General features: G+C 37.5%; 1 long non-coding RNA gene across 1 annotated transcript in view; it reads left to right on the top strand.

Annotated features, from left to right (window-relative positions):
* The first annotated feature begins 1556 nt into the window (after positions 1–1556).
* The window catches only part of LOC308350637, a 53454-nt gene continuing 42682 nt past the window's right edge, over positions 1557–12328 (top strand). The window contains exons 1-2 of the long non-coding RNA XR_013967555.1: positions 1557–1642; positions 5925–6028. This is a non-coding gene — a long non-coding RNA (uncharacterized lncRNA). The remainder of the gene's footprint in view (positions 1643–5924; positions 6029–12328) is intronic.

The raw sequence follows: 12328 nt of genomic DNA, 5'->3' as shown, positions 1-12328 counted from the left end.
ATGAATTCAAATTCAGGTTCTACATCTTGCTAGCTGGATGCCTGAAGACAAGTTACTGAACCACTCTCAGCCCTGTTGCCTTTACTGCAAAATTGGGGTAGTTTTTACATAGCTAGACACACTGTTGTAAGGATTAAGAAAGACTGTGTAAGTAGAGCATTATCTTTTCTTAAATTTCTCAGGTGTCCAATAATATACATTTCCTCAATGCAAGAATCCCAGACAAATGGCCAACTAGACTCTGATTTTTTTGAGTATGGTACTTTGCACAGCTACCTATCCCACCGTTGAACACTCCTTTTACTTTATAACTTCTCTTTGGTCATTTTGTTGAAGTGTTCTGACCCTCTGACCGACCCACCTGTTTTTAGTTCTGCATTTGTCTGATTTTGCATTTAATAAACTGCTTTAATTCTACAGTGGAGGAGGAAAAAGCCAAAACGTGTTAGTCTTTGCCCTCACAGTTTATAATCCTGGTGACAAGACCAGGCAATAAATAAATACATAACATGGAACCAGAGATCAGAAAGATGTAAACTAAGCTAATGACAAATATTTGTTGAAATGCATTGAGATCAATTCAATCAAATCATTGCCCATACCTGGGCCTGAAATTCTAGAAACATAATCCTTAATATTATGTGAGTCTTCAGTATTAGGAAAATGGCCCTTATTAGATTTTTTTTTTACTTTCAAAATAATAAATTTATATATTTAGAAAATGAAAGACAGAATTAAAGAATAGAAAGGAATAGGTTCCTCTTCTCCTTGCCAGCTTCACTTTCTGGACGCGATTACTTTGAATCCTTACTACTTTTATTTCTCCTAGTGGTCACCTCCATTATTATCAGCAAAATATTTATAATTTTATTGCTTGTTCAATTAAATTCAGATAGCATCTATTTACTTAGCATAATGAAAAATGAGATGTTAACTGATTCACTATTTGCCATTCTATATTTGACAGTTTTTGATAATTCTATTACTACATATCATTTCTTAAATATTTACATCAATTTATGAAGTGTACCAAACTCTACCTTTTCTTTCAGTTTTTTTCCCAACTTTATTGTGGTAAGATTGACAAATATAAATAGTACATATTTAAGGTGTGTGGACTAATGTTTTGATACACACTTACATTGTGAAATCATCACCACAATCAAATTAACTAACATATCCATCACCATACATGGCTATCATGTTCTTATCTTTTCTTCTCTTTTTTTTTTTTCCCTTCTTTCTTTCTGTGGTGAGAACACTTAAGATTTACCCTCTTAGCAAATTTCACGCTGTGATAACAGTTGAAGGAGACTAACAACATGGACTCCATCTTTGGTCCCCCAACCTGTTCATGTCTGCCCAGTGACCTTCCCAGGGCTAAGAGTTCCTGGCCCTGTGGAGGGTAATGTATGCCCGGACAGGAATGTGGGAAGGCTGATCTTACAGTGGCACACAGAAGTCTCCACTTTAGGAAACTCGTAGAGATCTTTTGGCGCACAGCTGTACCACTTTAGATAACTTCCCTGTGACCTCATCACCATGTCCCTCACTCCATAAGAGCTGGCGATTAAGTTTGGAACTGGGTGCAGAATGGCTGCTCACAACCTGGATCCCCACTCTGCCCAGTCTCCCCCCATCAGTAAGTTACCCTGAATTAAACGCTATATAAATGGTATGGAGTACTTGCTTTGTTTTGGGTCTTAAAGTACCTTCTCAGTAGGAGGATATGTTACTGACCTTCCTGCAACCTCTAAGAGCAGTATTGTTAAGTATAGTTGCATTGCTGTGTATTAGATCTTTAATGTCTAGATCACTTTGAGCAGTATGAACATTTTAATATATTAATTCTTCCAATTCATGAATACAGGCGTCTTTTTAATTACCTATGTCTGCTTTAATTTCCTTCATCAGTGTTTTATAATTTTAAATTATACAAATATACAAGTCTTTCACCTCTTTGGTTTATTCCTAAGTATTTATTCCTTTGGTTGCTACTGTGAATGAGATTGTTTTCTTAATTTCCTTTTTTGATAGTTTGTTGTTTGTGCATAGAAACATGACTAAGGGGTGGCTCAGTCGGTTAAGCGTCTGCCTGCAGTTTGGGTCATGATCCCAGGGTCCTGGTTTGAGCCCCCATTGGGCTCCCTGCCCAGCCGGAGCCTGCTTCTCCCTCTCCCACTCCCCCTGCTTGTGCTCACTCTCTCTCTGTCAAATAAAAAAATAAAATCTTTTAAAAAATGACTGATTTTTGTATATTGATTTTGGATTTTGCAACTTTACTGAATTTCTTTCTCCTTTAAAAAAAAAAAGATATTATTTATCTATTTGAGTGAGAGAAAGAACAAGAGAGTGAGCAGAAGCTGGGGGAGGAACCAAAGGAGAGGGAGAAGCAGACTCCCTGCTGAGCAGGGATCCCAACACAAGGCTCCATTCCAGGACCTTGGGATCATGACCTGTGCCAAAGGCAGACATTTAACAGACTGAGCTACCTAGGCACCCTGCTTCTTATTTCTAGGGGTTTGTTTGTTTGTTTTGTTAAGTCTTTAGAGTTTCTATACAAATGATCAATTATCTGCAAACAGAGGTAATTTTACTTCATACTGATATGGTTGCCTTTTATTACTGTTTCTTATCTAGTTGCTCTGGTTAGTGCTTCCAGAACTGGGTATCTTTGCCTTATTCCACATCTTAGAGGGAAAGCTTTCAGTCTTTCACAGTTGAATATGATGTTAGCTCTGAGGTTTTTATATATGGCCTGTACTGTGGTGAGGTAATTTCCTTGTTAAGAGTTTTTGTAAAGAAAAGATGTTAAATTTTCTCAAATTCTTTTTATGCACTGATAATCATGTGGGCATTTTTTTCTTCCATTGTGTTAATGTGGTGTATCACATCAATTGATTGACATATGTTAAACCATTCTTGCTTCCCAGGGAAAATTCTACTTGGTCATTATTGTGGTCAACTTTATGTGTCAACTTAACTGGTCTCAGAGATGTCCAATAGCTGGTAAAATGTTATTTTTGGGTGTATCTGTGAGGGCATTTTTGGAAGAGATTAGCATTTAAATTGGTAGACTGAGTAAAGATCTCCCTCAACTATGTGTATGGGCATCATTTAATCTGTTGAAGGCCTTAGTAGAACAAAAAGGTGGAGAAAGAGTGAATTTGCTCCCTTTGCTTGAGCTAGGACATCCATTTTTATCCTGCTATTGCACATTGGCCCTCCTAGTTTTGGGGCCTTTGGACTTGATCTAGAATTCACACCACCAGCTCTCCTAGTTCTCAGGCCTTTAGACTTGAACTGTATTACATAACAACTTTCCTGATTCTCCAGCTTGCAAATAACAAATTGTGAGTCCTCTTGGTCCCTATAGTTACATGTGCCAATTCCTATAATCTCCTCTCATACAGATATATGTCATATTGGCTTCTTTCTCTGGAAAACTCTGATTAAATGGTGCCTGGGTGGCTCAGTCCGTTAAGCATCTGTCTTTGGCTCAGGTCATGATCCCAGGGTTGTGAGATCAAGCCCCATATCAGGATCTCTGCTCAGGGGGAGCATGCTTCTCCCACTGCTGTTCCCCCATGATTGTGCTCTCTCTCTCTCTCCCCCACCACCATGTTCTCTAATAAATAAATAAAATCTTAAAAAGAAACCCTGATTAATAGTCACAGTATTTGATCCTTTTAATGCACTGTTGAATTTGGTTTACTAGTATATTATTAAATTTTATCTTTCTTTTCCTAACAATTTTATTTATTTATTTAAAAGATTTTATTTATTTATTTGACAGACAGAGACAGCAAGAGAGGGAACACAAGCAGGGGGAGTGGGAGAGGGAGAAGCAGGCTTCCTGCTGAGCAGGGATCCTGATGTAGGGCTAGATCCCAGGACCCTGGGACCACGACCTGAGCCAAAGACAGACACCAAATGACTGAGCCACCCAGGTGCCTCTTTTCCTATCAATTTGAGACAGTATTTCTCAACTTCCTATTGCATAAGATGAAGATATTAACATGTTTATAATTCTGTCATTTTTTTGTTCTCCCTTCTCAAAACCTCTGCCAGAAATACATATTGTTTTTCCACTTGGGGGGAGTGTTAAAATATTTGTAAAGTAGTTGGCCCAAGGAAGCTACCACAGGATGGAGACTTAATAGAGATTTGGGTCAGAGCTAGGGAGGAAAAATACAAACAACTGGCCTCTTCTATGTCTTATGTGCTTGGACACACACTCAACTTCCAGGATAAAAACTAATCTTAAAATGGAAGAATCATTATGCATGACAGATATTTTTCTTCAATTTTGATAGTGTATGTAGACATCTATAAGTAACATTATTGCATCTAAAAATGGGCAGTTTGGTCTCAAGGGGACTCTATACTTACAATGCAATTTGCTTATGATAAACCAGAAGAGAAAAAAAGGAAATATACATGTTTCTAGTACAATTTCTTAAATAGAATATATGTAAGGGTGTTTGTAAGCATTGTATAATAATTCAGGGGATATTTTTTCCCTGAAAATATGAGTATGCTTTTTAATTAAAACATCTTATTATACATGTTAATGCCCCATATGAAAAAATCAAATAATATATTCAGTAGGTCATAATGTTTGCATAACATCTTTAGAACATTATGAAAATAAAGCAATTCCCAGTTTTGACTAAGGACATTGGCTGACATTTTACTTCCAACATGTTACATTCTGTTTTTATATTTTTAAACAATGGCAAAAATTCAGAATAGGAGAAGCCAAGCTGCTCTTGTTGGCTCTGGATATGCCTTGCTTTTGTGAGTTTCAGTCAAATATTTGACACCAGTTCAGCTGACTTTTTGATTGTTAATTTCAGAAATGGGCATAATCCCGCTTATGTAGTTCAGATGTACTTCTCTAAGTTCTCCAAGAGCCATGTCATTATTTTCAAAATGAAGATTCACATAACACAATCTTCTAGTTAGAAATGATTACAATATGGAAGAAGCAGCAAGGTTTTAAGTCAGGCAGTCTAGATTTGAGTTCTGACTTCATCACTTTTAAATCTTAGGCAATTAACTTGAGCTCTCCAATCTCGTTTCTTTGAGTGAAAAATAGGGATGGTAATACTCATCCTATGTTAGCCATAGGATCTAGCAAATCATAGTCATAACCATAATTGGTCATAATCAGAATAATGAGAGGAGGAAGGGCAGTGGCAATTATGGAAGGAGTGATAATAGTAGTAATAGTGCTAATAGAAAGTCGAAGTCCTGTGAATAATGTTTACAGTAACATTTACTGAATTGCTTTTGATGTATCAGCTAGTATCTGAAGTAGTAGAATGTCTAAATCGATTTCAACCTTGCAGCAACTTTATCTAGATCTTTAGATCTGATTGGGAGTGGACAAAGGAGGCAAGAGAGAGATATTGCATATTATTATGACATGACCCCGGTAGAGAAGGAGCAGATCGTGAAAGACCGCTGAGAACTTTGGACGTTAGTGAATGAAGTGACAGTGACAAAGAGGAGACTTAAGATGCCTAGAAAGAGCCCCAGGAGCAGCTTGATGGCAGGATTTGGTAAAGTTTTCTAGAAGAGGAAGTTCAGGTCTGAACTGAGAGACTGTGGGCTGTTCCTTCTCACTTAGGTTTTCTATCTTTGGAAATTTTTGTCTTCCTCCATAGCTGAAATAAATATGATCTTTTTTATATTGATTTTTCAGTGGTGTCTTTGGAAAAAAATTCATTTGTAATATATTATGATACAGTATTGCTAAGATTAAATTTTTATGGTTGTCATCTAGTTTCTCAACAGTTTTCATTAAAATTTGTTAATTTAGATTCTCTTTAAATATCAAATAAAATAAAAATAAGTAAATATGCTGTTTAGTTACAACTTTTTTTTGAGTTCTATCTTATTCATCTCTGTATCCTCAGATATTATTGGCACAGTACCAACAGCTGGAAGATGAAAGAGGAAAAAAAGAAGAAAGAAGGAAACAGTGATCATGATAATAAATTCCATTAAGCATCTGATGAAGGTTTGTGCAATAGCATTTGGTGGTTTGTTGTTATTCAGGTCCTTTTTGAGGGAGAAAGAAATACTACTTCTTACAGCTTTAGTGATAAACTGATGGTATTTATTAGACAATTACTTGGTCTTGGCTGCCATTGAAATGAGTAAGAAAAGTCACTTGGAAAAGTCTCTTCTGTATCTCTTGACTCAAGCATTTAACCAAAGGCAGTTGAAGAGCAAATAGTCAAATAACTAAAAACCACAAGTGGGGTAGAATAATTAGATACAATAAAATTGAAGAAAAATGCTATGATCATAATTCTGTTTGTAATGTCCATATTCATAAAAAATGGCTAGAGAAGGAAAACAGTAGAAAAATGCTAACATTTCTTGTTGAGGGCTGAGATTGAATATTTTTTCATTTGCCTCTTCCCTGAAGTGTGTTTATATTAATTTGATAAAGAAAAAATGTAACAAAAGAAAAATAAATTTCTAAGACTGCAAAGATAGATCAAGCCTTTGTAAAGAGGCTCTGTTTTAAAACACTTGCCAGTTTTATAAAATTGGACTCCAGAGTCAAAGCATTCAAGTTAAGAAGGAGTTAAAATCCAAGAACTTCCTTAGCTTCTCTGACAGAATTGATAGTTATCATCCACTCCTATGAGTATTATCATATGTAAATAGCCCTATGTGCAGAATATACTGAGACTAGATGGTAAAACAAAAGAACAGAAACATAGTGTAAAGAAAAATCTAGTAAGGACAACCAACCTTGCCAAAATACCATGTCCCAAATGTTCATCTAGCTCAAATGGGTCTTCAGGGAGGATTCCTGGGCACTCAAGCAAATGGGTAAAAATATTCAGACAAACAGGGTGCCTGGTTGACTTAGTTGGTAGAGTATGCATCTCTTTATCTTAGGGTCATGAGTTCAAGCCACACGTTGGTGTGGAGCATACTTAAAACAAACAAACAAACGAACAAAAATATCCAGAGGAGCAGAATCCGGGAGAACTCTGAGGCCATTCTAAGCTGATTCCCTTTTCTGACACGTCTCTAACTAATTCATAGGCTTGGATCCAATCCCAGGGTGAAGGCTCTAGAAAAAGCTTATGGAGAAACCTGAACCAAGTGCTGTAGGATGGGATATAGGACACAACAAGGCTCTATTATGGGCATGAACCTACATGGACTACGGTGTGTGTGGTGTGGAGATGGGGTGTGTGTGTGTGTGTGTATCTAGTGGAGGGAAGGTGAAGAGGGAAGATAGGGAGAGTAGAGAAAGGATCACTGGAGATTGTGCCAATTCAGGTTGAGAGGAATTAGGAAACTAAATCAAAACAATAAGGTCTTTGCTTTCCCCCAGCTCACTTCTGCTCCACAAGTAAGTGAAACTATATAATTGACTCTCTCTGCTTGACTTATTTCACTCAGCATAATCTCCTTCAGTCCCGTCCATGTTGATACAAAAGTGGGGTATTCACCCTTTCTGATGGAGGCATAATACTCCATTGTATATATGGACCACATCTTCTTTATCCATTTGTCTGTTGAAGGGCATCTTGGTTCTTTCCACAATTTGGCGACCGTGGCATTGCTGCTATGAACACTGGGGTACAGATGGCCCTTCTTTTCTCTACATCTGTATCTTTCAGAGAAATCGGAGGGGGAGACAAACCATGAGAGACTGTGAACACTGAAACAAACTGAGGGTTTTGGAGGGAGAGGAGTGGGGGGTTGGGTGAGCCTGGTGGTGGGTATTAAGGAAGGCATGTTATTGCATGGAGCACTGGGTGTGGTGCATAAACAATGAATCTTGGAACACTAAAAAAATAAAATTAATAAATAAATAAAAATAAAATCTAGAATTTTTACTCAAAAAAAAAAAAGTAAGTTCTTTGCTCAAAACAAAAGCCATTCTTCCTATTCAATTGAGTCACAATGCAGTGTCACTAAGTAAGCATTTTTGCAGATTTAGGAAAAGGTTAAAGATAGAAATTGAGACCTGAAGAATGCGGGAATGTGGAATTAAAGCTGCCCTTTGTGCAGTAAGGACTTTGTTCCATCTGTCCTCCCAACATCCTTGGGCAGCTGGAGACAAGACAGACACAGTGAGGTGAGTCAGATGATACCGTCAGAGGTCACCACGGGGGGCTTGTGTTGGGGGGAGGGTGTGGTCAGTGGTGATTAAAAGGAACAGATGAATCAAAGGGAAGGAGTTAAGACAGGCTGCGTAGAATCAACAAGCTTTGCAGCAAACAATAGAAATCTGTGCGGGAAGGTGGTTCCTGAGTCTACATGCAAGTATCCATAACCTGGGGGCTTGTGCTCAGAGATGGGGCTCTGGTGGTTGGGAACTAGGTTCATTGATATAGTTCACATTAGTTATAACAAAGAACTCCTAAATCTTAGCCACTTAACAGAACAGCACTTTATTTCTCAATCACAGTGGGGCTGGAAGCAGATCTAACAGCTTTCCTGAGAAGGAAACAGTGACTCAGGAAACTGGGGCACCAGATAATTTCTTCTGAACGTCCAGTCTGAGTTAAATGTTTCCATGTTGTGTGACCTTAGCACAGGGCTTTCCCTGTATCGTTATACCGAACCTGGCCTGTTGCATGGCTGTGAATTTTCTTCAGACTGTGAACCCTGGGAGGCAGCCTCTCTATCTTTAGTTTGTGCTGTTACACAAGAAATTATAAAGGAAGATCATATAGAAAACCAGTGTAGGGAATTCACATGCATGGCAATGTTACTTATCACCAGTAGGAAAATAAGGTCAGAATTGGAGCAATCTACAGTAGTGTTTATTGAGTGCCTACTATATGCCAGACAACCGCAATTTGAGATACATTATCTCCATTTTTTAAAAACTCTATGATTTAGTGACACTAAGTGATTTTTTTCCCCAAGATCGCTCAGGAAACTGGCACCTGGAATTTATGTTCAGGTCTGTTTGATCCAAAGTTTGGGTGGTCTTAATGGTAACTCATTTGCATGACTAGTATAGGTGTTTTAAAATCCCTGTTGCCTAGAAAGAGATCTTGTGCTCAACAGGAGTGTGTGGTCTCAGAGGTCTCATGGAGAGAACTACAGTTAGAGATTTATGCAGGTCTTTGTAAGAAAGACATAGACCTTGGGTCAACTTGATCTTTGAGGCCAGTGAAATTTTATCTGTTTATCCTTCTGATGAAAATCAACTCTGGCATATTTGGTGTTAGAACTCTTGGATTGCAAGTAAAGAAAGCCAGCTGGAGCTAACTGAAGCAAAACAGGGCCACAAATCACAATGGAACAAGGGAACATCGTGGTGCTCAACAGGAAGAATGCGGCTGGGCCACAGGAAGACCTGGAATTTAGTTCTGGGAATAGAAACTTTTAAGAACCCAGGCAGAAATCTTTCTCTCACCTTGATGTTTCTCTATACATGTTTCTTCTCTTTCTCTACAGTTTGGTGTCCTCTGCTCCCCCAACTTACAAAGCCATACATGTTGCTCTTAATTCTACTCATTTGTCATTAATTTTACAAAGCCAGAGAAAGACTATAAATAGGTCAGCTTTTAGCAGGTGCCTACCCATGGACCAATAGACCCACGCCAGAATGAGAACCAGTAGTGAGCAGGAAGTAGTGAAATGAATCATAGTCTAAAGAAACAGACTTCTAGAAGAACTAATATGGACCAACTAAGAATGTATCTCTTGCAAGGGGAAGGCAATTAGGGTTCTTTCAAAGGAATCCAGTACATTGACTATCCCTACAGCTGGTAGCTGAGAAGAACATGGGATTTGGAGTCAAGCAGATCTGGATCTGAAGAGTGTTTCATCAGTGCCTACAAACTTGCATATATCATTTTGGCTCTATTTAAAATAAACTCGGGTTTCTTTTTACAGGTAATATTGGCATTATAACTCTTAGTCTTCATGATTACTATAATGCTTGACAATAGAGTATGTAAAATAAATCAGCCACAGTGGGTGCTAAAAGCTGATATTTGCCATTATTAATTCTTCTTGAATTTTCCTTTCTTTTGTATTTGCTATCCATATGAAAGTGAGCATCATCCTCCAAAAAACATATAGGGTTTTTCTTTTTAAGATTTTATTTATTCATTTGACAGAGAGAGAGAGAGAGAGAGAATACAAACAGGGGGAGCAGCAGGCAGAGGGAGAAGCAGGGCTCTACGGGGAGTCTGATGCAGGATATAGAACTCGATCCCAGGACCCTAGGATCATGACCTGAGCCAAACGCAGATGCATAACCAACTGAGCCACCCAGGCATCCCAAACATATAGGTTTTATAAAAACTTCAAAATCCAGTGACATGGGAACCAGTGTGCTATGACTATTAACCACACAGGTTTCTTTAACACATCCAATCTTTGCACATTGTGTCTAATTTGGTAAACAACCTTGATTTATTTTCCAGTCTTTGATAGGTTTACCAGTGAAAGCTTTCCAATGTGTCACTGAAAAAAATTTAAGCATGAAACTGTCTGGAGACAGGACTTTGGAGTTTGTAAATTCCTTCTGGTTACAGTTTATCTTTTTCTAAGTGATTGGTGGCTAGTATTTTTGCCTTCTGTTCTTTTGATAGCTTCTTCAAGAATCTTGAGTTTCTAAACATCTCAGGAGACACCTTGGAGTGAAAAGGAAATAAAGTCTCCAAACATCATATTTGTGGCTTTTCAACAAATCACCCTTGGCTTCAGGACTGTCGAAGTTCTGTTCCCAGGGTTCTACCTGCTTAAACATTTTCTAATATTATTGTTTATCTGACTTATTAAAGGCCTGTGTATCCAGGCGACTTTTCCCTGACTTCTCCAATGCTTTCTTTCCATCAGACTTGTGATGACACTTCTGTTTTAGTGAAATTGATTATGGCTGCAAATGAATACATTTGTACTTTTCGGTTTCTGCCTTAAGGCCAGCCTCATCACAAAGTCACACTAAAAATAAACAGATCTACCCCCAAGCCCTTCAAGAGGAGTGTACATCTTTATTGAGGGTCTTTTGAGGACCTTGAGAAAGGGATTAGATGGTACATCAAACACAGAACTTTCTAAGAATCCTACTAGTCCATTATCATTATCCCTCAAATGTCAGGCTCCTTACAGGTGCACACATTTCTTCCTTTTTTTTTTTACTCTTCCTCTGAGTCTCTACTTTCTGGGATTTGGCTCCCCCAGTCTGTATTCTCTTCTACCAGCTCACAAAACATAAGTTATTTTTACCAGAAACCACACTTTATAGAAAAGGAGGGAGAAGGGGATTGTGTTACTTATAGTTTAGTATTTTTCTCCTGTCACATAACAATTGCCAGCATAATGCAAGGTGCAATGATAAATGCCATATATTTTTTTTTCCAAAGGCATGGAGATAAAATTATCAATATCAATAAAAATATCAATCTCTCAAGTTTATATATAATATGTATTATATATAACTTATTTATATATAACATATGTATTATATTTTTATCTCCATTTTATAAAGGAGATCAAAGTTCATGGGAACATGCTAAATGCACATAATTAGGAAGTAGCAACATATTGTGTGCTAAATATTTCTATTTGGAAAGATTTTTTAACATATAAGTTTTCAGCTCCATACACTTCAAACGTTTTTCCTCCCTTATGCACATTTCTACCAAAGTTAGAATAAGATAGACATAATAGACACTTCAGTCATGTCACAAAGTTGAGTTTATTGGCACCGCGGACAGAGGGATATCTCTGCATCAGGTGAGCATACAATAAAGTACCTATAAATGAAAGTGAACTACAAAAGTATTTACCATTAAACTCAAATCAAATGAATCCTCAACAGATTGTTGTCTTAGTCACATCTAAAAACACCTGATGCCACATTGATATCACAAGGAAGAATGTAATAAGTTGTCTCAAGTGAGTGTGTATCTAACTTACTGTTGCATGTTTTTTAAAGCATATGAATCCTTAACAATATTATCAAACTGAATCAAACACTATATAAATAGAAACCAATGGAAAAAGGCAAAACAAAAACAAAAACAAAAAGTCATACCGAATGGACAAGAAATGAAACTGTTTAATTTGCAGATGGCATGATCATCTATGTAGAAACTTCTGAGGTGTATGCAAAAAAAAAGAAGAGAGCTAAAACTAGTAAGTGAACTTATATGAATCAACATATTAAAAAATGACTAGCATTTCTTTTTTTTTTTTTAAAGATTTTATTTGACAGAGATCACAAGCAGGCAGAGAGGCAGGCAGAGAGAGAGGGGGAAGCAGGCTCCCCACTGAGCAGAGATCCCAATGTGGGGCTCAATCCTGGGACCTGGGATCA

Source organism: Martes martes (genome assembly GCF_963455335.1).
Source record: "Martes martes genome assembly, chromosome: 10".
Lineage (NCBI taxonomy): Eukaryota > Metazoa > Chordata > Mammalia > Carnivora > Mustelidae > Martes > Martes martes.
The sequence above is the reverse complement of the archived record's forward strand: the minus strand, read 5'-3'. Positions and strand labels throughout refer to the sequence as shown.